At 38.2% G+C, this 27,846-nt stretch overlaps 1 protein-coding gene and 1 long non-coding RNA gene across 5 annotated transcripts in view; one reads left to right on the top strand and one right to left on the bottom strand.

Moving 5' to 3' along the window:
- dacha (dachshund a) overlaps positions 1 to 27,846 on the bottom strand; it is a 229,755-nt gene that overhangs the window by 97,407 nt on the left and 104,502 nt on the right. The gene's annotated exons all lie outside the window — the stretch shown is intronic.
- LOC107077873 (uncharacterized) lies at positions 18,358 to 20,485 on the top strand. The gene is made up of 3 exons (XR_001478853.2): positions 18,358 to 18,539; positions 19,464 to 19,568; positions 20,213 to 20,485. It is a non-coding gene; the product is annotated as an uncharacterized lncRNA (long non-coding RNA).

The raw sequence follows: 27,846 nt of genomic DNA, 5'->3' as shown, positions 1-27,846 counted from the left end.
AAATATCATTCAGAAGCTGCCCCATTTAGCATACATGTAGCAACTGACAGGGATGAGTTATATATACCGCATATTTATATATATCTTAGGTATAGCTCTTCTGTGTTTACACAAGGTAAATCTCTTTTTCAAGCCAAAGACTAGTTAACCTTTTATGAAGCAATCCAGGATCCAAAATACTTTTCCATTTCATTCAAAGGATGTATAGGCACTGCTCAGTAAATATATTTCTGACCCTTGGTTTTAATATGTCTGTTTTCTCTATCACGAGCCTATCAATGAAAATACCAAGAGCTCTGTTTAATGGGTTTCAGCCAAAATCTGTCATATAACAACACACATAACTGTTTTTTTACACAAAACAATTCAGTACACCATAAGCATCTGGTACATCTCTAATTCATACTGATGAAAAAAAATTGAATAGTAATGAGTTCACAGGATAACTGGGTACACACTATATGAAAGGTAATATGAAATCTAATATATTAAAATCAAAAGCTGTTTCAGGAACAGTTATCCCACAATCACACAAGCAAGCTAATGTAATTTTTTAACATGCTGAATAAACTTGCAAACATTTTCATATACTGTACAGTGTAATGTACAGTATGTCCTGTACCAATGTAGTACTGTTTTGATATGTGGGTCACTTAGCAAATAAAGTATTCAGAGCAGTGCATTATTTTAATATGACACAAAAATTAATCATTCCCTAAAATAGAAGAATGATGAAATGTTTCACTGCTGACTAGCTCCTAAGTACCAACAATGAAAAACTCCAAAAATAATTGCAAATACACTTTAAATTATTTTTAATAACTAAATGGTTTGAAACTCTTTGAAAAATTGCCACTTGTGGGTAAGACGTATAAAAATACAATAACGTCATTGATTCCAATAAAAAACAAAATGTTTAAAGATTGTTATTGATCTTTTTTATCCTTGGTTGCAAATCCTTCACCAGGAGTAACATCAGGCTGTTCTCAAAGTAAATGAAAGCTTTTGTCTGAACATGATTTCAAAGAACACTGATACTAATCCCAGCCTCCCACACTTCATCAGCTGATCTTGAGATTCCGAGATGAACATGGGCTAGTTCACTGTTACTAAAAATTCACAAGATGAACTCTGTGTCTTGCAAAGTATTATGACATGCAATTATATTTCTAATAAGCATTTAACTTTTCATTTCTCTGTAGAAAGAAAAAGCCCCAACTCTTTTTATGAAAATGTTCTCACTAAAAAATACCTAGTCAGAAGCTTCAGAAACACGGCAAACCCATTTTGAAATTAACAGCAATGCACTTACTGAAGACCTCCTCATAAAATGAGGATCTGTTATCCTCGACCTAGTTATAATTTACATTAAAATAAGAAATGAAAATTAGTAAAGGTGGAATCAATCCAAAAAGATGTAGTCTAACAGTATTTTGCTCCATTGGGAAAGGGCTATTAAAAATACTTGTGACTCTGACTATTGCTATCATACACCAAGAACACACTTTCCATTTTATTTGGATTGCAGTGACAGGAATTACTAAGGAGGTCAAAAACACTCAGCGAGATTAAAAGGAAAAAGCTTTCCATCACCTCGATGATTAATGCAGACATCAGGACAAAGTATGGAAAGCAAAATTTTGGTGTCTGCTGCATTGTGCGCTTGTTTTCCTGGTGATCTTACATCCACAGCATTCAGGTTTCATCACCTCTAGACTCTTATATAGACCCCGGATCTAAGTGGGTTAGAACCATATTTTGTGCACATTTGGAGAGAGAAAAATAGAATGAAAATGATTTAATACAGAAACAGGAATGTGTTTCATCAGTGCCATTTGTACTGTACAAAAGAGCACACTGCATTAAATCTGGATATAAAGAATACAAGAAAGGCTACCTATGGGAAGAATGAACTGAAATAATTCCTCACTCTCTTCTACAGGTTATTGTCAATTACAAACACTAATCAATGTTTTGGTGAATAGATGATTGTGAAAGTCTGGTACCTGAAGCAAGAAACGCTCTGCATTCCAAAGCATTAGGTCAAGAGTGTTAGCAAAACGCACACAAAAATACTTGCATTTGACTTGAAAAATGAATCCCATTTGGACTCCAAATGCATGACTTATTTTCCAGTAAAATCTTGTACTTCTCCCAGGGGGCACCAGTTTTCTAAAGCATTTTTATCTGTGTATCATGAGCAAGTGCTTTTCACCAGAAGCTGCGTGTACAGTCCCCGATTGCATCTGAAAGGTATTCTAGACAGGGGAAAAAAAACAACTGCGAGAATAAGCTTCGATAGATCATATTTTGTAATAAAAGGGTCATCCGTGCAATTTTCGACACCGCACATAATTCTATTTTTTCTTATTCTTTGTGCTGACAAAATGTCGTCAAAAGGTATCAGATTGTGTGACTGACTGATTAGGGAGACTTGAACTGGCGTCTGGTTTTATTCCTGTTTATTTCCTCCCCTACCTTTTGAGTAAACTGAGATTGCAGAAAGGACAAAAACTGACAAAAAAGCAATATTTTATTCAACTCTGGTGTTTCAGAAGAGAAGACAGAAGGTGAGGTGAATGTATAACGAGAAGAATAGCTGCAAGGCGTAATCGAATCTCTGCCACTTAACACGGTGAGAAAGTGAAAATTAGGGCAGGCTGGAATCAGATATTAATGTGCAAATTCTAATAGCTTAAAGGCCCATGCAGTAATTAACACATGCAAAAATAAAGCTGTAACACATATTTGTAAACATTTCTTTAATTGCCTCAAAACTATTTACATTCAAATTTCGAATACATTAATGTGTCTGAGCAACACATACTGTACAACACTAAACTTCCTTGTACTACATGTATTGTTGCACATGCGCAATAATTGCTACAGAGGAGAAAAAAATCAGCAGATATTACTTCAAAGGGGATTCTGAACTAAGTCCGCGGGAGGTTCTGGTGTCAAATTTTGTGGTCTTGCAAGATTCAGTTCAGTTTATTTGTCACACGCACAAATGCAATGAAATGGTTATTGGCATGTACTGTATGCTCCAATACAAAGATATTAAGGAATCACCAAAACATAAACACAGAATAGCAGCAGCAACAACAAGTGAAATAACATACAACTTTAAAAAAGCAAGTCAGACAAGCAGTGTGAGAATAGAAAAATACATCAGTATGAGTAGTAATGTAGGTGCAGTTATGTACTGTAGATGAGTTCAGTCAGTGGTAGGGGTAGAGTTCAGTGATCTGACATCTTGCGGGAAGATGTCTCTGAATCTGGAAGTTCATGTCTTTATGTTCCTAAAACGCTTACCAGAGGGAAGGGAGGGTGAAAAGTGAGAAACCAGGATGACTGTTGTTCTTAGCAATATGGATGTTTCTATACAGTACATAATTGTATTGTTTTTTAGACAAAGATAAATTAAACAGGATTGTCGTAGTTTTTTTTTTCTTTTCCAATCATGCAGTGTCTGCTCAATATCATTTTAAGTCCTGGTACATTTCTGAGAAATAAAAAAAGAAAAATATACTCCACTACTAACACAACAGTTGTCAGCACTGGGAAGAACACAACTAAAACAATACAGTGTCTATTCAAAAAGGGTGAATAGAAAAATTTTCAATGAGGAATTACATTACATTAAGGTCTACATTTTGAACAAAATGACATTGATGGTATCTTTAAAGAAATACCCCAAGGTCTTTCAAAACAGCAAGGCACAAAGAGATTCAATAAATTGAAACATTTATGAGAATCCTGGGGATTGAAAATAACATAATGGTGCACGTTTTCAAAGGTATTATCAGCACAATGAATTCTCAAGTTTCTTTATTTATTTACAAGAGTTTTACTACTTTCTGAGAATTTTGTTCTTGAAGTTAGGACCCAGCAAGGCTTTAAAGGATTTAATTAGCTTTAATTAAATTGAGTTAAAGTTTTCAAAGTATGCCCTTATTAGAATCCCAAATAAATTACAGTGTAACAACACTGTATTGCCCTTTTAAATAGAATGATTACAACACATGCATTTTTTAAAGAAATACATAAGCCCAGCTATGCACTTGTGAGGCTGACTTGCAATTCTTTTAGCATTTAGTATGAGTCACGAGGCAATCTGAAAACATTCGCTATGGTAAAACACAAAGGACACCCAACATACTTACATGCTTGAAATTGGAGACGCAACGTTGATGATGAGCTGTTTGCAGGGAAGACTGTACAGCAGGCCCTGTGGCTTGTGCACATTGTGAGTCTTTTCACAATGTGAATGTCTTGTATTTTTATTTGTATGTATTTAAAATGTCTTTCAAATACACAAGACATGGAGCCAATGTAAGGAAACAGTTTGACTGTGTACAAAAAAAAAGTGAAAATGACTGCACAATATGAAAATAACAGCAAAATAAGTAACTTTTGGAAGGACAGCAGCCAATAGGTCTTTAATTTCAAAGGGATATTTTTTCTTGGGATTCCAAGGAAATCATGGGTCATTTCAGATATCTACTGTATGTGTGAAAAAGACACAATATGCTTAAAATCAATTGAAATGATCTACAAAGTATACAATACTATTCACAGTAGAAAAGGAAAAAAACATTGTATATCTGATATTGCTTTTACAAATCTAAAACTGTGCGCAAATGAGGAAATTTGCGCAGAAAAAGAAACGATACACCTTGTTTCCTGACCCAGATTCTTGTCTGGGCCACGCCCTAGATTGCCGATCCTGTTATTTGCTTAAGTAAAATAACGCAAACTCTCTTCCTTTTCCTTCACTCTCTCTCTTGTTTTTTTAATTGCTCACCAGTTGCTGCTTCTCCCCTAATGCCAAACTTGCAACTAATAAACACAATCCCCACCACCGGCCTCTGAGAAATAGCTCCTCACATCTTTGGAAAACACTCTCTCTGGGGAACAGGCAAAGAAAAACATGTCTCATTACAGCAAGCGAACAGGGTTTTATGAGAGGAATCTATTAGAATAATCCAAGAGGGATGGGGGGCACGCCACAAAAAATCTGGGAAAACAGCAGAAAATTTAGGAAAAGAGGGAGAGAGAGAAATGAAATTGCAAAGATGAAATCCTCAAGTAAGCAGTTACTGTGTTTCGATTTTATATTCCAACTTTAATTGTGTGCATTTAGCAGTCAGTCTAGCATTAAGATACTGCTGACTTTATTGTCAATGCGGCCACAGGACAGAGCTAATAATCACCAGCACCGGCAGCAGCTTGTGGTTTTATATTACATCAAGGTAAAATTAGACTGGAATTAGAGTGGATTACTTTTATCAAATGGGGAATAAGCTGTTAATTAACTCCCTGCTGTAGCAATCTTTTTCAGAGGCTGCTACTGTTATTAGCTCTAGATTAAACTGCTGAATTAATTTCCCACTTACTTACTATTTTAGGAGTTTTTAATTTACCTGGCAATGGTTTTTATGTGGAAATTGAATAAACACACATCATTTCAGAACACGGCAGAGTAAATATTGGATGATACCTCCTGACAGTCGATTTTTGTTTTGTTTTTCTCGCAGCTCGGCCCTAATTAATGCGCGGCCTTGGCCTCGCAGCTATTGCTGGCCGTCACGAAAAAAAAAAGAGAGAGAAAAGGCCAGAGCGATCCACAAGAACAATCAGATGGGCAGAGGCACTGGCTCACACTCACACTAATAACACACGGAAACACACGGCCGTTAACTCCATTGTTCATAGCAGCTCTGGAGACGCGCCAAACGAAATAAAGTGGCCGTTCTTGCATGCCGGCATTTCACTGTCCTTCACGTTTCACACAGCGATGCCTTTATCGCTGCTCACCCAAATTCCCTGTTCTACAGGCCAATAAAATTCTCCAAATGCAAACAGAAAATGTCCAGCTTATGATTCCATACAGCCACAGTAAAACACAAATTTAGGTGGATACTTTTTAGGATTTCAATATCCAACGGTAACCTTTGGGCTTGTCAGGCCATTTTCAAAAAACCCTTCACACGATGTTTTTCAATGGGGAGAACCTCTTCATTAACGTAGAGGTGTTACACACCCTGCCTACTGTTTCCGTGGGGTAAGATAGCTGAATTCCATTTCTCTTCAACTTTTTTAGGAATAGCTCTCTTGTCTAGTGTGCCACATGCATTGAATCAATAACCTTTTTTGACAGTAGTTTGAGTTCTACAACATTCAACTAACTTAAAGATCGTTTCTCATTTTCAGGGAGGGTGTTTTGTTTTTAAGTCAAAAGCATTGATACCCCCAGAGTCTGTTGCTGTACTTCCTATAGATATACAGTCTTTACACATCTGCTTTATTTCAAGAAACCTGTTGCGATGTTTCATTAAAAAAAGAAGAATGACAATCAAACAAAAACCTATAAGGAAGTGAATTTAAAACCGGAACAAAAAGGGACTTCTTTACCCAAAGGGTCATGGGAGTATAGAACAACATAAGCTGCCATGTTGTATCTAACAACTAACTACCAAACAGGCTAAATAGGCCTAAAAGCCTCCTCTTGTTTATAAAGAATCTTACTGTATCTTCTAAAATAAATCAGCACATCTGAACACCCACAAAGGGAGCAGAAATAAAATGTCATAAATGGGCAAAGCGTAACGCGTTTAGAGCCAAAACCTTGTAAATGATGGAGTTTCGCTTTTGCAGGCCTTAGCTGTTTTTTAATTAACTGAGACATATCGATTTGCTTTCGGTACTTCATGACAAAATTGTAGCTGCAGGCACTAGGTTATACTAATAAGTAAGAAAACAAAATCAGGAAAGCAATACTAATTGCTTTAATATTAATATTAATTTGTGAATTCTGGCCATGTATTTTAATGGCACATTAAAAGTTACCAACATCGAAGGACTTAATTTCAGGCCACCTACTGTATTTACTTGCCCAGTAGGCTTTGCTTCATTTCACTGCTTCACTTAAAGGAAAGAGGTGGCAATATACTTACCATATTATCTAAAAGTAGCCACAGTATCATTTGCACTCCAGTTTTACCATTATAGTGTATGGGCGGGACTCATAGTAGATGCAGCCTTGTAGAATAAAACCTCTTTGCATTCTCCTTGAATGCTCTTCCAGGCATAAAAAGAACAAAGGTGCTACAACATGAACCAAGATGGCAGCCTGGCCTCCTATTTCTTTTCAAACCATCTTTTCAAATCATTTGTATTGAAAAATGTCTCAAGGATTCAACTCCAAACTAGACAGGCATTATGCCTGGCACTGACCCTTTGGCGATGAGGCACAGCAGAGGGATTGTTAGATTATATCTAGTAAGGGAAAAAGAGGAACACGAGAAAAAGAGTAAGAAACTTAAATATTTCAGCCATCTCTTCTCTTGGGCTTTGCTCACTTCTGTCGTTGTGCTGTAGCCGTTTTGGAAGAAATCAATTTAAAATCGTAAAACACTGTCTTGTGTTGTGCTTTAATGCAAGAAGTATTCTTTTAAGGAACTACCAATTAAGGTCACCTACCACGGGCATTCATGTCCTCTTATGTCGTAATAAAATTTACATTAAAAAAACATTTTCTGATGAATACAAAGACTCTTCCAAGAGTATTTGCACAGTGAACAGTACTTTGAACACTTTTGAACAGTTACTTATTTATGGAGTGACAGAATGGTATTTTAGATATAAATGAAAGTAATTTGGGTAGATTTCTGTATTACAATACAGTATGTTACAATGACAGTTTATTGTAAGTGGCATTCATTATGTAGCTCCTCTCACTTCCCACATTTTTTACGCAAGTTTGACACTTTATTTTACACTGTAAATGAACTGTTAGACAGGGACCAAACAGGCAGTACACTAAAACACTTTGACAGGTAGGAGAATAAAGAGTTTCTTCTTTCGTTAAATTTCTAAAAGGCTTTGTCTTCAGAAAACAGTCCCTTTGAACTTGTGCAGTTCACCATGCTTGCCTGAGCTGAGCAACATGCTGGAGAATGCACTGACAACTGAACAAAGATATCCACACGAAAGCCTGTTTGTTTCTATCATTCTCAATTCCTACTTTTACACATCAATGTATATACCCTCCTGAAATGAGAAGTTCACTTTTCTGTAAACTGCACAATTTTTAAGTGCACAATTTCACATTACTCTTTATGGTCCCTGAAGGGGAACTGCAGTCTCAATTCCTCAGATCCGTTATTAAATCTCAGTAACAAAATTAATTCATTGATGGCATAGAAAAAAATGAGAAATTTTAAATTAAGCACAAAATCATGTGCTTGTGATGTGAAAATACAAGAAGTGTCCATGTTGTTGCAAACCCCTGGTCTCAACACGGACGAGAGTGAGAGTTCTCATGGATTGTGATGTGGCCCTTCCTGCTACTAGTTACTGTAATGACTAATGAAATGCAATATATGAGCAAATTAAGAAAAAGATGTGCAGCAAATATTTCACTGCAGAAAGTTTCCAATGTGATTTGTATGCAGAGTTAACAAGCAAGTTCCATTTATTGGCAAAACTATCTTGAAGTTGAGAGTAATATTTCTATTGAATTAAAAGAGATTTATTCATAAGCATACATAATAGGGCCTCTTCATGTCACTGGAAGTTTGCTTTGTTCTGAATCACAGAATATGGCGTTGTGCATACCTGAAAATTTAGTCTATTTTGTCATCTAAATTGGAGGTTTTACAAGTTACTGTGCACATTTTACTTTTATTGTGGTTTGTAATGCACTCATGAATGTTGATTCTCTCTATTCACGAAATACAAAAATAACATTAAATATATCAGGATTTCCTGTGCTTCTGACACATCTTAGTTGAATTCTGTGTTACTGTAATTGTTTGTTTATTCAGCACTTTTACAGGTTCTTAAAAACACCAGTCATTAAGAACACTGAATTACATTGTTGTTACAATAAATAATGGGGATTGGTGATCGCCTATTTCTCTCTATCTGACATCTTGGGATAACCAATTTATTTGAATTCCTAGTATGGCAACCAGTAATCTCCTCCCTAAAAGGGGGTAGCCAGTCCCTAAAGTTACATTTAATCAGTTTTCTGGCAAAGTCCAAACACAACCAAGTGAGTCTCTCTGATGAAGTACACAATCCAAGAACACAAAGTGCGTCCAGATCTTCTATATATAATTAGTGCCCTGATCCATTGGAATTGTTATTCAATATTATGAACAATCTGTTTTTCTGTCTTCTTCCAAGAAACTGGGTTGTGAGTGAACAGCTACCCGAGCATCACAGACAAACAAACTTCCACATCCGCTACAGCTGAGGTTGAGACACAGTCCCATATTCAGGTAGAGTACGTGGCGAAGTCGAAAAAGAACCTGCACTGTTGCACAACAGACACTCGCCCAGTCATGCTGGGTTGATCTCAAGGGTTTTATTCCTGCAGCTGCTTGGCCTATTCAGTTAAGACCCCCACCTGCCCATTTTAAAAACACGCACACTGCTCTCTTTTCTGTACAGGTGGCTTCGTTTTATATCTGCGCTGACAAGCAACTCAAACCATCTCATCTCTGATATCTGTTCTGCCTCTAATCGAGGAAGTGACATTTACCCGGCAAACTTGTATCAGCATTTTAAATACTCAAAGGTTTCTTTTTTCTTTCTGCCCGATATGCTGCAAGCTCCTGCTGCAATCAAGAGTAATCTGTCAGGGGACCAAGAGGTAGGAACATCATGTCAGAGCTGCACTGCTATTAGATTTATTGGAGGGTAAAACATGTCATTTATGCATCAAGTCACAGGAGAGGAGAAGCCATCCCTGTGAAGTTAATCTAATAATAGACTGGAAGCCGGTGATTACTGTTTCATGGGCACCAGCTATTTGTAACGGTGGTTGGCCCAATTTCTGCAGACCTCTGCCGTCAATGCTTGGGGATTAACAAGTGCTCGGCTGCAGAGCTGTCAGAGGGGATGCAGCTGAGCTCTCCCGAGACTCCTGTTGCTGCGCACCTTGAAATAAGCAGCATTAACGTTCCCCCCCTCACTACCTTCTGAAACATCTCATACTTCAGTCAGAAAATCTGTAGAACGCAGCAACAATAAATAATACGAGGTTCAAATCCACTAATTTATACCCAGGTTTTTACACAGCTGCATTGCTTATGTACACAATCGATTCCCCATAAAGAAAACAGCTAGCTTCTTACTCCCAGGACGTTTACATGTACGTAGTTCCATTTTGCGGGGGACAGTACTGAGGGATTGTTTTTTTCAGACAGTGCCAGACAGTGAAATATTTTATATCCCTCTCACCCCTATTCAGGGACACCAATTGTTCATTCAGCTTTTCCTTGATGACCTTCATAACAGAAAATGCAATGCCGATGGACTCATCCCCTTCTTACTCATAACGAGAGTCCCTTGGTGCGTGCATCTTAGTGAGTGACAACCACAGCTCTGGTCTGCCCCCGGCAGGATTAAATCCTGGTCACTCGTAAGCTTCGTTCATGCACAGCGCCACTTCCTAGACTGGGAATAATTCCACCATGCCAAAAGACTGGGACTTCTGTAGTGACACACTTCTACATTGTGTTTTCTAAAGGTTTCACGGGGGGTGCAGGGTGAAGTTACTTTGGTAACATGCTGCACTGAGGCCTGTTACAGCAGCATGAATGAACAGAAATGCAGCTTTCACTAACTACGGTATACTGCAAGCTTCCAGGCGGTCGCTGTAGCATGACAAGCTGATGCTGAGGGAATTCTGGGGGTTCTGACAAAGCACAGAATCAAACTGGCAAAGTCTTTACTGTAGGGCTCAGCCTGGGCTCTGAATGAGGCACAGCACTTTCAAAGATGATTGCCAAACACTCTGAGGACACAGCTCTTAGCATGTACTCCTCTGTGCTCTATGTGCTCCCCTGTTCATCATACCCAATAGACAAAATATAGTTTACCTTTGGTAAAGGTGGATTTCCAGTATTGTGTTAAGAAGTACTGTGCAGAAGAAGATTAGCTTTCAGATAGAGGGTCGCTCCATGACATGGACATTAAAGACTATGTGTCATCCACGGATGGATTTTTTTGGTAAAACCAAAATCAGTTTATATGAACTGCAAATCAAGGCCTAATATGAAATATATAACCTGGAATAAATAATATATGTAATGGTTTATATAATCTGGAACAGCTAAGGTTTCATCACCCTAATTATGATTAAAGTCTATTTCTTGTTCCTCCTCCTTCTTCCCCATGTAAATTCCAGCTTCATCTCAGTGGGACCAGTTAAATACATTTTAAAAACATGTTTTACTATGAACTTTGTTACTATCTGTTTACCATACCAATTGTTGACCACCTTATTAAAATCTTTAATAAGAACTACCAAAGAACAAAGGGCTACTTTATACTGGCTTCAAAGCTACATTGAGTATATGGGTCATTAAAACAGACCACCTGATATTCCATGGGGACTCCTATTTTTTACTGGAGTTAGACCACCAGCTGCATTCAAAATATATTAACTCTGAGCTTCTGCCTAATATACAGTACATCCAGTGTTGCCCCACATTCTCTTTCCTCACTTTTTAAAAAAATGGGAAAAGCACCTATATTCTACTGTTCTTTTTAAACAACTCACAACGATGTAAGATAGTATCTATGACAATGCACATAACACAGACTAAAGGTCGTACTGCTCATCAAAGGTCATATAAAGGTTTGTTATGTAAAAATACCTACTGGTTCTGAGTCCCCAACACACTGATGATGAAGAAAATGGACTTCCAAATAACAGGGGTACTTAAACATCCTATTGCCCAGACTCAGAAACATAAGAAGTAATCAATATAATTCAGATCACAATAAGAAACTGCTCAATTTTCAAAATCAGTTCCAAATATAGCTGAGAAAAACTGTTCAAGCAACTTCGATTTCAGCTGGGAGCTTAAAGAGAAAAAAAATCCTTTAGACATGTTTTTGCCTTCTTTTGCTGACATTGCTGAGATTATTTGTGGCATCTTAACACTTGGAACACATAGGAGGACATAAAGGGAAAACTAAGAGGAATTTATGACTGAAAATAGGAAGCACTTCTTCATATGAAAAGGGTGATCAGGGCCTGGAAAAAGTGACCGAGCCATATTGAAGAAACAGATTCCCTGATTTTCTAAATCAGTCTCAGGTGGTAATGTCTGTTTATAAAATCTGGAATATACAGTATGATATACAGAATGCTTGTATAATATTGGTAATGTGCTGGTAATGGCAATGCTGTATAATGATGAAATGGCTAGATGAGGTACTGTACATGGATCAACTAAATCAAATGCAATCAAACAAGCACGACAGGCTTACTGGTCTTTTTGTACCTTTATTCTAAACACATAGCAACTGCCAAAACTGCACATTACAACATCTCTCCGAATGTATCAGAACAAGATTCTTCTCTTATTCCCATCTTTTCTTTCTGATAAGCACACATAATTTATAAAACTTTTCCACGCCAAGCAGAGGATGTTCCACACGGACGCCAGACTAGCCTTCATGCGAGCAGAAGGCAGCACGAAGTCCAGTGGAACAATTTTAATATGATTGATGAAAGAGGCATTTGCATGCCCCGTTTCAGAAACCAGTCTTCTCACCGTCCAGAATGATATGAGAAAGAAAAGAAGACCTGTTCCCTGTGGAAACCGTCTATAGGTTAGGAGCCAGAGGACTGAAACAATACTGACAGCCTGACTGGCTTCAGTTTACTGCATGGATTAGCTCGAATAGCCATAATAAATGAAACAGAGAATAAAATAAAAACAATTTTACACTGAGTGAAGGTCTGACTTATAGGAAGTGGCAGCTCCAGTGGCCCAAGGCACAGAATTAGTTTTGCCACTCGATAATTTGACTGATTCACTTGAGTGGCCAGAAGAGGACATTTTCTGCCTGATTTCAATGTAATCAAGTCACCTGCTCAGTGATTACCCGGGCCAAGTTAACCGTAGTCCGCCGAGTACTGAGTGAACCATACAGTAGGTGAGCTTGTTTTCCGCTCGTATATGCAGAAGATTATTCTACTGCTCACTACAGAACAGCACATATAGTATTAACTCTTTGGGCACCCAGGGACAGTACCTTAAATGACATAAAGGCCAAACAGATGGACATGTGTCAAAGGAAACAGTGCTAGGAACTCATGCAGCATAGTAGGATATGAAAATGCCTTGTGTGGGATATATTCACAGCACACAGGGACTGACTTTATGTTAGAACTTTTCCATTCCTCTTGCAAGAGGTTAAACTTGTATGGAATCAGAAATTAGAATAATTTGGGCTTCCAAAGTGTGATTCTGAATGAGGTTCATTTCTCAGGAGAAAAAAAAAACTTCAGGACTTGAGATCTGTATAATCAATTTCCTTAATCTGAGTTTGTTTAAGATGGCTTTTCTCTGACCAGGTCAGATCAATCAGGAATGAGCACTCCTGCCAGAACTATCTGGCAAAGAGAAAAAAAACAGTTCCTCAACAGTTTGCGATAAAAATCCTACTTCCTCAATGTCTCATAACTTTTCTTAAATTAAGTAATGAGCATTCCTCTTATTTCACATGAGATTGTATCACACTCCCAAGTATTTTACTATACATCAATCATCATCATCATTATTATTATTGTTGTTGTTGTTTCATATAAGTTGTTCTAATTAATAACAAATCCTTGACGTACATACTGCAGCACTTTAAAAGGATTCCAGCACATTCTGTCCTAAACCTGCGTGAATTCTGATGGAGAATTAAAGGCCTTACCTTCTCTTTGTATCTGGAGAGGCCTTGATTAGACTTTACAACAGATTTGCCTTCTAAAAAACTTCTTCTCTGAATTGGCAGCCACCATATTTGACTGGCTGATCATTCAAACCTCAAAATTAATTTTGAAGAAGATGAAGAAGAAGAATTTCACTGCAGCCTCACAATCAATCAGGTGGAGACGCGAGAAAGATCAACTTCAGGTTGGACACTGTGCAAACCCATATTGAAACTCTTCAGGATGGTTAAGGGAACCTTTGATGACCAAAGTAATCGTGTGTTTGAGGTCTCATTTAAAGAATGGAACCTCCTACATCACAGCATCCTTAGTCTCCATACGGGGGCAGGTATGAGCAGAAAAATGAGCAAGAACACTTTCCTGGCTTCTGAAAACTGATCATTTTAGGCTACAAGCTGGGAGTCCCTGGTTTCCACACAGCATTTATGCTGCACTACTGTATGGTTTACTTAGAGTATTTGCAGCTCTTTTAAATTAAACTGTCACATTGTTTACACTATTTTTCCTACATGGGAGGTCAATCATCTATTTCACAAATGAGTAAAATAAAATGTTGTAAATCATGCATACGAAACAGCGCTCCATACTTTTACCACTAAAAAGCAACATATTTGCATTTAACTACACACACACATCCAGCAATAATAATTATTATTTTATATAGTGCCTTTCATGGTACATCATCTGAAAGTGCTGATGTACTATATGAATGACATTGTGCACATTTACGGCATGTCAATGAAATTCCCATTAAGACAATGAATGACCCTGTTCCTGCCATACTGGGTGTGCACATTTATAATTGAGCTTCCCGGCATTAATCTTGCTTCTGTCAGAAGAGCTCACAGCTGACGGCTGCAGATCAGCACACAGCAGCCTGAACGTCTTCAGACTCAGCCTGGCACTTTGTTTTTAACACTGTTGCAAGGGGTTGAGCTTTTTCAGCAAAAGTGTCTCAGGAATCACTCAGATCCACAGAGAAGTAGGCGACTAGGATGAAGGATAACCTTTCTATAACCTTTTTACATGTTGAAAGAGCATTTCTGCACTGACTTATTAATTTCGACAAGGTCACCCTTTTCATTTTAATTCCAGATTAGCAGTGCCAGATCGTGAACTTTGATGTAGAAAATGTGCATATGAGAGCAAATTTCTAGGCCTGCTTGTAAAATATTAGCAAGAGTTTATTGATGTATTATTGACATTTAAAAAAAATGTCTATGTATGCTGTGCCACATAAGAAGCACAGTAGGCAGTAAAAGGTAATTTACATAGTGGCTAAGTTAACAATAAAGGCAATGTGGTAATGACTCCTTTCCTAAAATACTGTACCTTTATTAATACAATGATTTCTTTTTTCCTGGTCTCTTAACCAGAGGAGTTAAAAGCTGGTGTCTTCTTTGTATTAATTTATTCCTCTGCCTTCATCTTCCATGTGGGCAATGAAAATGTGGATCATATATGTTGATGCTGATGAGAGCTGTGAACGAAACTCTTCGGACTGAAATTACCTGTAGGAAAACTTCAGCAGTGTGTCTGCTGTGTGCTTCACTTTGTTAAACTCACTTGTTAAACTGTTTAAACATTTTAATGAAGCGTGGGGGCAATCTGCCCCCAGTGAAACTTCATGATCACTTCACCTCACACTGAAAATGTAATAATATCAGAAAGGTTCGCAATTGGCCCATTTTAATATTTTGGTAGTTAGTAACTACTGCAATTAAGCTGAGGATCTCACCCAGCCATGTTTTGATAGAAGCCATGGTATCAGCTTCAACAACATGGGTATCCTGGCTAGCCAGTTCCACACTCCCTCAAACCTTGAAACCCTCTAGTCTTTAAGCCACAAGCAAGCACCTGAAGCCCATAGAATGGAATTCCTAAGGCCAATGGTAAGGAACGGGGGGAAGTCACTTAACGAATCAGTAAAACCTTGTGTGAAGCCTGAACAAGGTTCTGGACACCTTTTATCACTGAGGAGCTTGAACCAATTCAACAGCATTTTTTTATACTTAAAAGCTGTAAGATGACAGACACACCAGCGCCCAGGTGTGCAGCTGATAAGTCCTCTTTGAACCGAGATGTGGCTGTGAAGAAAAATGTATAATTATCTGGAAACATCTCTATTTTGCTCAGCCCGGGTAATACTTTCATAGGTTTCCTGACACTTTCAAGCCTGACCTCTAATGCTTTGTCTTTTCTTGGCAAATATAGGCCTTTGTTTCAGTGTAACTTAATTATACACAGCCCCACCCTTAAATATAAGTATTCACGGAATATGGAAGTGGGGCAGGTGGAGGCTCCATTTCCAATAGTTTTTCCCATTCTTGCTGAGCATTAACTTTGTAGAACCTTATTGCTTTTACTGTAGAACTAGCTAGCCTAAATATTTCAGGAAATTAAAGCCCAAAAAAGGACGAAGTCATCCCATTCAGCTCTTGAAGAAGATCCCAATGAATTAAGCTTCTTGCTTGTGCTGTTTGCTGAGGAAAATGAATTTTGTTAACCTTATATACTGTATGTATATTAGTTTACATCTCACACTTGCATATCTTCATAAGCGGCACTGTACTCTTTGAGAAGGACTCACTGGAGCAGATCAGAACACAAGCTCACTGCAGAACACTTTCTTCTACTACATACTTTGTCTACTTCACTGCTGCAGCAGGTTGCATCTTATTTGCTGTGCTTGTCTGTACTGTATCATGATTATCTGAGAGCCTATTTGTTTTTAAGTTTATGCTGTATCCTGCAGTCTGTTACACATTACTTATAATTGCTCTCTTACTTATTTACAGTAACCTGCAATTTTACATTCCAATTTACATACTGCGATTCCACTCTTAACTGTAAGTCACCTTGGAAAAAACTGTCAGCCAAACTAATAATAATGTAAAGCAAAAAGGGCCTTTTTAGTGGACTCTGTGAAGCAGCATTTGTCTTACAAAGGATTTTTCACTCTAACTGAAATCCCATTATAATGTAAAGGTGTGTTAATTGCATGAAATGACCTTCAGTTCGTGTCAATCATTTATCAGATTCACTGATATAACAACTTCCTGATATTGAGCTGTTCAGTTGTTGCATCAATAGAGCGCTCATTTAAAATTCAGGACCTCAGCTCATTCAAGTTGCAAAGTTTGCAGGAGTGAACCTACAGTAAGTGTTCGAGGGCTTTTTGTAGCCCATGAGCCGAGAGTCGTAAGATTTAGTGTCAGTGGATGCCCTTGTTTATAGTCTTAATCATTGGCTTTGCAAGCAAAATCAGGCATTTTCACAAATATGAGCAGGAGCATGTCTCCCAGTGACAGTGTAAGCTGTGGATGTCACACCATGTCATGAAAAAGAATGATCTGAACCTCGGCTTTGCACAGATGAGCAAGATACATACAGTACACACATCATACAGTATGGTCAACCACAGAAAATAAACTTGCACCTTTCAGCAGTGAATACAAATGTTCTGACAGCTAATGATACTGTTCAGGAGAAAAAAAAGAAGGTGCCTCTTTTCAAAAGGTCACATAACAAAATTGATATACTGCATTTTAAAAGTGTTATAAAAGACACTTTTATTTCTACGTTTTTTCAGAATCTCTTTCAGTGTTCTGAAAATGCACAAGACACCCATATTGATGAAGGAACACTCACTCCAAAAAAAAAAGTCCACACCGACTACATGCACGGTTTCTCTTGTTGACAAGTCTGGCTTTGAAACCGGAACCGCTGACAGAGCAGGTCCTCTCCCGATTCTGCAGGGAAGAGGTCCAATTGTGCCTGCTTGGTTGCCAATGATTATTCTTACTGCTGCAATTATAAAATGAAAGGATTCAAAACAATGGCAAGTAATTAAAACCAAACCGGCCTAAAAGTGTTCAAGCTGCTGTATCTCCGATTCTGCCAATAGGCAGGGGTTGACAGCATGACGCCTGCATTTACCGCTTAGTGCGGTACAACTGCCCTACAAGAAAGGCCTCACAACATCTACTTCATACAATATCCTGGCTTTTTTTTTACTTCGAAAAAAACCCTCCCTGGAGCTTGAAGAACATCTGGGAGAAGTAGTTCAGGTGGTTCAGCATGCGTAGTGTGCAAAGGAACAAGTAATAGGTTTATTCCAAGCTGAAAAGAGAAGGAAGAAAACACAACGTTTCGGCTGTGGAGCCTTCTTCAGGTGTGAGAAAGACAGGGCAGACAGCAAAGATTAAATATGGCCTGTGGCCTCTCTGCCTCTCTGCCTCTCCTCTCTCCCAGCTTTTGTTCTTCTGTGCTATTTAATCTTTGCCGTCTGCCCTGTCTTTCTCACACCTGAAGAAGGCCTCGCCGCCGAAACGTTGTGTTTTCTCTCTTCTCTTTTCATCTGGGAGAAGGCTGACCTTCCGGCCCCAGGGGCTTGCAGGCACTGGGCTGAGCAGACGCTGGGGGAGTGCAACGGCACAATAAGAATCAGCCGCTCACCCCTCTGGGCTGGCTTCCTCTGCTGCCGAGCTCAGTCCCTCCCTCTGTCAGGCAGCCTGAATAGGGTACATCTCGCTCACTGTGTACGACAAGAGCTAATCCATCCTGTGATGGCAAATTTCCTTAATCCACATCCCGGAGGCGAACGCTGGGGCGGTGGCACTGGGAGGATTATTTCTCCTAATCCACCGCAAACACCGGCCACCCCCTCTCCTTAAGCCCTAGAGCACCAGGAAAGGCATGAGTGAGGAAACGGGGCTGGAGGAGGCGTCTTTCCTGCGCAACGCCAGAGGTTCTACACATGTCCGGAAAGAGTGAAGATGGCTTGGTATGAACGCATTTTAGTATTTAATTACAGATTATCTCAACATCTGTACTAAAAATAATACAAATAGTTACCAAGAAGGATTAGTTAAATAAGGACAGAATGACAGATGCACAACCCCAACATGCAAACAGACCTACTGGAAGTAGGTAGGCAGACTGTAGAGATAAGTTATTCTCTTATAGTTTATGGAGGGAGTTAAATGCAGCAGAATAATGGGTATAAATATTCATACAGTATCTCTTCATCCAATCACAACACTATAGGAGATGGAAGTTTACTTAACTTGTGTCTTCTGACTTCTGAAACCAGTGACATTCACATATACTGTATATACAGTATTCACAAAAACATACTGTACGCATGCATATATACACCTGTACCACTAGTCAGTTAGCTACACCACACTGATCAGCCCTAATAACAGTGACATACTGTACTGTAGCTGTCTCTGGCTGCTAACGGTTCATGTGTAAAAAGGCCGAAAGTAAAGTCAAGAGACACTTCCAACTCCTACTGCATTGTAACTGAAAAAATACCTAATTAATATTCATATCTGGAATTCATTTATTGATATTATAACGCACCAATTGACAATTTGTGATAGCTTAAGAGAAGGCATGGAGCTTGTGGGATAAACGACGGCTTCAGCACAACTGATATTAAAGAAATTAACTGCTCCTTCCATTGCTGTAATTGCTATTAACTACTATTCCCCTACTGTGATTTGTAATAATCAGCAGTGAACAGACATGGCAAACTGTAATTGCTGCAATGTTTGATTTTCATTTAACAACTATTATATTAGTAAATGCTTTTTTTTTTGAGGACGTGTGTGGAGGGGATTGTCTACAGTACTTCAGGGTTGCTAGCTGTCTGCATGATAAGAGTAAAGGAACTGGGCTGCCTTTTGTTTTGATTATACAGATCAGCAAGATACAGACAGCTTTTACAAAAGAATTCAAAGTTCGACTGAGGAGCATAATCTCTAAAACAGAAGTGACATAAAAACCTCAGTTCGTGAAAACCTTTGTAAGTATATTTTTTGATCCTCTTGAATATGAAAAGAAGGAAGCACACACCTTCCACTTGGACGTAAGAGATGCCGTCACTCATCTTTGGAGTTGAAAAAGGCTGTTGGCCAGTGCTGAGAGCTTTGATATCTGTCTCTAAATTTCCTAGGTGAAATTAACAACAAACAATACAAACAGGCACCAAACTGGCTTGTTTCCCTCTCAACATCTGACAGCATTTATATTTCGCCTACTAGGGTATCATTTCTGTTTTAACCTGCTGCAAACACAAGTCAACACCAGCGAGAGGTTACCAAATGTAAAAGATAAGAAAAAAGCAAAGGATATTTAAAAGATTGGTTTGATGCAGAGGAAATATATATTCGTGCAGTGAGAAATTACTTTTTGTTGCCATATTCTCCTGCACCCCATACTGTTGACTCACTGTTGAGCCCTGCTTCAGTTCTGTTTTGTCTTTATGCCCTCAGAGCACACACTGTCATTTCTCTTGGCAATATAAACTCATAAGTGGTCCAGGCAACAGCTCTGAATACACTTGATGATAGACTACATAACTCCTGAATATTAAAAATTGTTTACTCGCAAAAACTTCATTAAAAAGGATCGAGGCCACTACTCAACTCAACTTTTTTTTTCTTTCAGGACTGGCGATTCCTTGCTTTGCATCTCAGTCTCAGCATTTTATCAGCAAAATTTATTACCTGCTGTATATCTGTGGCAACCCACTGCTAACTATAGTTTGTTCTCGTAAACAAAGAAAATAAGCCTGACTTTCAGTTTATGGTATTTCCATGAGCAGAGGCTGTTGGAATGTTGTTAATGTATAATTGAACTGTACATAAACAGTCTTGCAGCTGTCTGTTTTAAGGTTTGGAAAGTAAATTTTGAGCAACACTACATTACATTAAATTGCTATCTGAAAATAATAATGCAATGATATAATTTCTGAATTTTTCTTTAATCAGAGTTACAAAAACAAGAAAATGCTTTCTTACATCTGTCTTAAACTTTACTTGGTACCAGATCCGAAGCTCCTTAGTATATAGCTGTTAGTCTAGAAAATTGAAAAACCTTAAAATTCAATTACATTTATACCACACAAGGTCTGGATTTCTAAAAACGTAGTGGAGCAAGAGGCTAAACATTTCTCCAACACAATACGGTATGGCTGCCGTGCTTTGAAACTGTGGACCATCCAAGAAACGATTTAAGACATACCATAACTGTTTGCTGTTTTGTCAATGAAAACAAAAGAGAGAATTAACATAGAACATGCACATTTCCTTGCAGGGAAAGTAACCTTTAAAAACCTAAAAACACAGGAGAAGGTTTACTCAGTGTCATAATATCTCATTATACTGCATCTCTTCAATCTCACTTTAAATCAACTTTAAAAAGGTTCCTCTTGTCAGCAAGGACACAATTGCCCCATCTAATACAATTTACTGATTCATTTGATTATGTGTTTCTTTATAGTAAATTGGTTGTGTTGGCTGCATCAAAGGGTCACAACAAAAAAGCATTTATTCAGCACATTTCTTTGTGACGGATCTGGTGTGCTTGACCAATGGCTTTATGCACAGCCAGACAGGAAGCTTGAAAATTTAGTTGCCTGATGAAGACCTTTGCACAACACTCTTAAATACTAATCTACTGTATATCAGAATGATATTTGATTGGCCAGGGGACTGAATACATTCGCTGTATTTGGAAGAATCCATTCCTCTGTGAAAGAGAGATGTTCACCTTGGTAAAAAAAGGAAACTGTTCATTGTATCCTGAACAAAATATGGAGATTAAATTCATCACTCCATATTCTAACTGCTTCATCTAATTCAGGGTCAGTAGGTGCCGGAACCTATCACTCCAAGCAATGGGAAAAAGGCAGGAGACACCCTGGACAGAATGCAAAACCATCACACAAGGCACACACAGACACAAACAGACATGCACTCGCACAGTTTTCCCAGAACCCAACTGACCTAGCAGTAGATGGTCCGATTAAAATTAAAGTGTAAAATAAAAAAAAACATAAATGGTATTTAAGTCTGAAAAAAAGCATAGAAGGTGTTTCAAAAATACAGCCCTTCTGAAACCTATTGAGCTGATGTCACAGAAGGGCTGACAATATTCACGAAGGTCGTTCATGACATGATTACTGCCTGACATCCTCCTTGTCATCTGTGCTCAGAGCACAATACGTGTGTGGCAGTGCTCAAAGCTTTCATGTCCATATTCTGTATTCCGCTACACAACTGTCTCAGGTCTCAGCAGCACTGCGTTTTCAGCACCAGCATTTGAAACTCATATGGGGCGTTTTAGTTCAATTTTATAAAATAAAAGGAAAAAAAATGCATTCTTTAAAGTTTTCTCAGAGAAAGCAAAAAGAAATGAGAAATTTACCAAAGCTGCTGCAGGTTATACATCACAGAAGTGCCACAGATTTCTCCAAGATTTCTCTGGTTTAAATACATTTTCTACAAGAAACGAGGTGGGACCGAACTATAGATTTACAAAATGTATCAATGAAAATCTCTCATCAAAAGGGAATGACTGCAATTAATGCACAATTAATATTTTTGAAAGATGGAAAATGTGGGCATTTAACAGTCCTATAGGGAAGGATTCTCAAGGATCATAATTGTGGGCTATCCTGGTTCTAAATTGTCTGGATTGCGATAGCTGTGTTCTTTACAGTGGCCAACTGCACACCGCATGGAAGTGGCACTCCTTCCTCAAAGAGGGCTGATTAATATGCCGGATGAGCGCTGCAGTCCATATGTCACGAAACCGGCTTCCATGAGTTATTTAATCAAACTTACGTTACCACAAAGTTAACCCTTCAGAAGAATGCCAGTGTGGTGCCTTCCATGCTTCTGTGTTGTATAACTGATAGATTGTTTATACGATTAACAACAGTAACACTTAAAACACTGAAGGTGTTGGTGATAGTTTCTGCTAAGCATCATTAGGAACACGTATACATTGAGATTTTAGAAGTACCTTGTTCAGCTGTTATTCATAGAAAACATTCAGCCAGATTTCAGATATGTTTATGGTTATTATATCAAACTTTGAAAATGTAATTTTTATTAGTAGGGTTATTATCATCACCATTACCGGTATATTATATTTTGTATACATACCTAACAGCCTCTGATACATTAGAAAATCATTGACAGTTTCACACATTCCATCACAAAATCAATACAATATTGAAGACATCAACATTTCGCCATTTCGCTCCTATAGTGTAAGACTGGAACAGTTTAATCTCCGGGTGCTGGGAGAATTCTCCTATTATAATGGTCGCACAGGTCGATAATTCTGTATTTGTCATGTAATGTTAGCCAACACTCTTCTAGAAAATCGGGCCAGATGAAACCCTCAGCACACGTGAAGTCATTTTCAGTTATATCACTTTCTTCCATTGTTTACACCTGTTAGAAAATCTCTCCCACACACATCTTTCAGACAAAAATGTTTTTACCTATTTCAGTTTAATAATTTCATTTTGTCTGAGCTGACAGGATGATGAAATACCATAGGTATAGCATTGTGGAATTATGAGCAGACGTCATTACGAAAGCTGTACTGTCTAACAGTCATTGTTACATACTATATGACAATACCAGTTTGCTTTCAGTATCTAGCAGATGAAAGCAGAACCATATGGACACATTCAGGTTTCTCTTTTGAATTTTTTAATAGAAAATTATAATTTACTTGGTGCTTCCCAAATGAAGCACTAGGTAAAAGCTCCCATATGAACTCTACACCCCAGAGATAGCCAGTTCAAATCTTTCATGCATTACAAGCTGACTGAGGGCACCATGAAAACCTGGGAAATCTTTGGCTTATTATACACCAGCAATCCCGTTTTGCTTATCAAGTTCCTGCACATTTGTAGCCACATAAGTGAAGTTAAGAGGTCACTGTCAGAATCACGATGCTGTACCCAATTAAATATAGGAGGCTGGATGGTAAAGCTGTGATAATGACAATGCTAAACTAAGAGAACTGTAAAAAAAACACATTTGTTTTGTCTATTCTGGAAAATATGAAGGCAATGTGTTGTTTAACTAACCTACAATCAGCAAGTTAGTAGGGTTTAGTACATACTATGATATAATTAGATTTCTAGAAGACTTTTTATGAAGGTTAAAAGGTAAAGCATTAAAAAAAGGAATAAAAGGTCATGTATACACACAGATACAGGACTGGTAAACAAAAAGAATTTGGCGGTAATAGGGTTCACAAATTGGAAAATTTAATTTTAACAAGTGCAAAGTGATCCATACAGGTAGTATGAACATGTCACACTGGGAATTCTGAACTACAGAAAGCTGCACGTAAAAGAGATCTGGATGTTTATGCTATGAGGTCTACAATGGGTTTATATAGCTAGGACTTCTATGTCCTGATGTCCTAATCAATAACAATGTGGGAAGCAATGACAGATAAATAGAATGGTTTGGTATACAGCAGCAAGTGCAAAATTTAAATCAAATGAAGTTATGCTCAAATTTTACAATGCACTAGTAAGACCTCATTTACAATATTGTGTTCCGTTCTGGTAATCACAACACAAAAACAATATTTTAGTCTTAGAACACGCAATAAAAATAATTCCTGGGCTCAGGTAATTTAATCCAAAAACATCAAATAAATAGTGTAAATAGTGTGAAATCAGGGGACTATTCACAACGCAGTAGACAAACAACGACACATGGTCACAATTCAAATTTAGGGTTGCAATTGAATATATTTAGGACAGAGAACAGAAAGCATGTCTTTACACAAAGAGTGTGGGGTGGAAGGAACAAAGCAGATTGAGGTTTAATCTGACATAGCATTAGGAGCATTAACTAAATTTCCCTGGCTAAATTTCAGTGTGGGCTTTGCACTATCCGATCTAATTAATCAAATTCAATTGGTGAAACACAGCAACTTTTTACTTCTCCTCATAATATGCTGCAGCTCATGACAAAAGTTGATGCCGCACTTCATTGGTGGATGAAATGGGTCCTCTCCTATACATGAAGCATGTTAGGATTAAAGGCAAAGTCCACACCAGAACCACAGCAGCTCATCGGGCTAGAGCTCAACCAGGTTTCCGCAGTGTTAAGCGGATGAGAGAACATGCGACTCTCCCTGTACATTATAAGAATAACCCCCAAGCAATGCTGGTCCCCACTTATACAGCTGGGTGACTTAGAGGAACTGGTGTAAAGTACCTCACTCAAGGTATAGCAGTAGTGTCTGCCAACAGAGACTAAAAACCTGTCAGTCATGAGTGTAGGGGCTTAGGCAAGATGCTCTGCTATCCAACTTTGGAAATGCAAAGCACTGTACAGTACAAATGCAAGGAATCAAGTTTCAGGACTGATGCAGCAGCTGTGGGTTAAAGTAAAAATAATAATAATAATAACAACAACAACAACAATAATAATAATGAGAATGCTAATAATAATAATAATAATAATAATAATAATAATAGAATTAAAAGATTTAAGCATGACTTGGCTTCCCAAATTAAAATACCAAGCTTAACAGCCAAAATAAAGGTGATACTTGTTCTTTTCTACATTTAAAACCAAATTTAATAAAGACATACTTGGGAACAATTATTTTAAATTAGTATTTGAACAATAAAATGCTGTTCTATACTTCAAGCAGTGCATGGTGTGGCTAATGTGTGGATGTTTTTGGACTACAGTTACTGTGTACAACCTTATTATATTTGAATAAGCAACAATTTTAAGCTATTTATTTTTTACTGCTATGAGAAATTCCATCCAGAAAGTAGCACGTATACCAGACCTTCGCCTTCAGAGAAAACAGTTTCCTAGTAAAATACTGTGTTCTGACAAAGTCACTTACAGTATACCCTAAATTGTACCCTACTCACATGAATTCTGCCAGCATGCAATCACTTACACAAGAAAAAGAAATTGCAAGTACATTGTGCAAAGATGGCATTTGTGACAAACGGATAAGAGTAAGGCAATGAATCAGACTAAGGTTTAAATAGTACACACATGAAAAGAACAATTGACTACCTTAATAGCTGAGTTCCCAACAAACCTTTAACAGCCAAATTTCAGGGAGCCCCAAGGTTTACTGTACATTAACTGCAGAACTAAACACAGTAGTTTCAAGTACTTTGTCACACAACCTCTCTGCAATACCTCTTCTGCCAGTTACTCAAAAGATGTTTCATTTACTTTTCTCCCGAGTACCCACACACAAGAAATAATCCTCGTGGCCCTTCATTAATACTGAGACTGAGAGACAAAATGCTACAGGTAACTTTTTTTATAAAAAAAACAGACAGTTGAGGGGTGACACACGGAAAAAAAAGCAAAAGCAAAACACAACAGTTAAAAACAATTTGTCAGTATGAAACGCCGCTTGTTTGATAGAGCAATTCTCTCTAGGTTTGGTTTAGGGGACGGAGCAGATGGAATGCAGAGCACAGTGGGATGCGTCATTTATCAAAGTCACAGTTGCTGGGAAGCAAGTCTCCTCTCGGAGTTGGGAGAGTTTGCACACGGAAGTCACAGCACCATTAGAGCTGGACCAGTGCAGTTTGGCAACACTTGTACTTCTCATTAACTCCATCATATTAATTTATTAGCCTTATACATCACACAAGTCACTATGGGGTAGTCAAGCAGAGAAAGGAGAGCAGAAAACCCACCTGGTGGTTAAGGAGACAGGGACACACACTACAATCAACTGAAAACATACACAAGCGAACAGGCCTGAGCACACCTTAATGTTTAAAGCACTATAATGGAAAAGAAAAGACATAATCAGGCCAAGGCCAAGAGTCAGAGGCAAGTGATGTAGTGTGGAAAGAATTTCAACCATACAGCAGCAGGTATGACAAGGGGGGGTTTGAAGCAGGTGTTTTCATTTAGGCATCCTTTTGTTTTTGAAGGGTTTAGGATAACTGGTCCCTTTCCAGATTTTTTTCCCCACTTAGTTGTGTTTAATTCACAGCGGTGGATTCAAACTGATCTTGAAAAATTAACATTTATTGCTCCACTTGTCAACAGACTGGAAAAAACATGAAGCATTAAAGTCCGTAAAGGAAAATGAAAATATACACAAGACTTTCACAGGGCCATTTGTCTATGGAGAACCTTTCACCACCGTCTATTCTTCATAGAAAAGCTAGTTTTCAGATTCATGCACTTATTTAAACATGTGCCTACTGAGGTAAGTCTACTGGGCAATTATATACTTTGATAGTTTGCAGAAATTGTTGAACTGATGCTCCAAGGCCAACACTATCACAGTGAACAATGAGGATGGTGATGTCGGGGCCCTGTCTGATGACCAAACACATTTAAGTGATTTAGTACTTCAATGTCCCACCCTAGCATAGATTCCTGCGACTAGGCTACAGAATTAAATCAACAGGCAATCCTGAACTCATATTATTTGTGGGTTCAGGTAGTTAAGACCTCAGCTTTCCAGGATCTAAATAGGAGTCACTTCCTCTACTTTTTGTCTGCCGAAATGAAAACAAAAGTAATTCTGGAGAAAGTCACACAGAGTGGGCAATGTATAATGTGTTGAGGCAGCCTTGAGGGCTGGATCACAGCACAGTCCCAACTAAACAATGTACTGTACAATAATTTGCAAAAAACAATTAACATTCTTAATGAATATAAGTAGCATTCTATGGGTAAACAGTTTTGACAGTGCCTCATTAAAATGGATAGTTTATTGTTTTCTGGGAATATATAGCCAGGAGCAATATCACCCTGAAACTCACAACTGGCAGTCCACTGAACCTAACCAGGTGTGAGCCTGGTCAGTACCTGGATGGGGGACCTCCTGGGAAAGCTAAGGTTGCTGCTGGAAGAAGTGATAGTGGGAACGGTAGGGGGCTCTTTGAGTAGAGTGTAAGCAATATCTTGGGGCCACACTCTGCATTTCCAAGGCACACAGGTTGCCCAAAACTAATAATGAGCCAATTATTAGTTTCTGCAATGCTTTACTCTATGTGACTATCATTAGGGCAGAGAAAGAGTACTAACAATAGGGACTCCTAGTCTCCTGCAACAATAGTAAGAGCTGTTGCACTTCAGTTAGAGAAAGAGTTCCACTATTTCACAGCAGTGCATCTCTTTGACCTAAATTGATTCAGTTTTACAGTACTGCTCTCTCTCCCACAACAGCTCTACAACAAGTGAAGAATCATGTTTTACAGGCCTAAAAGTATAAACAGAATTCCCCTACAGACACGTTATTGGTTTCTC

Source organism: Lepisosteus oculatus, chromosome 8 (assembly GCF_040954835.1).
Source record: "Lepisosteus oculatus isolate fLepOcu1 chromosome 8, fLepOcu1.hap2, whole genome shotgun sequence".
NCBI lineage: Eukaryota > Metazoa > Chordata > Actinopteri > Semionotiformes > Lepisosteidae > Lepisosteus > Lepisosteus oculatus.
Note: the sequence above shows the minus strand (reverse complement) of the source record. Positions and strands in the feature narration are given on the sequence as shown.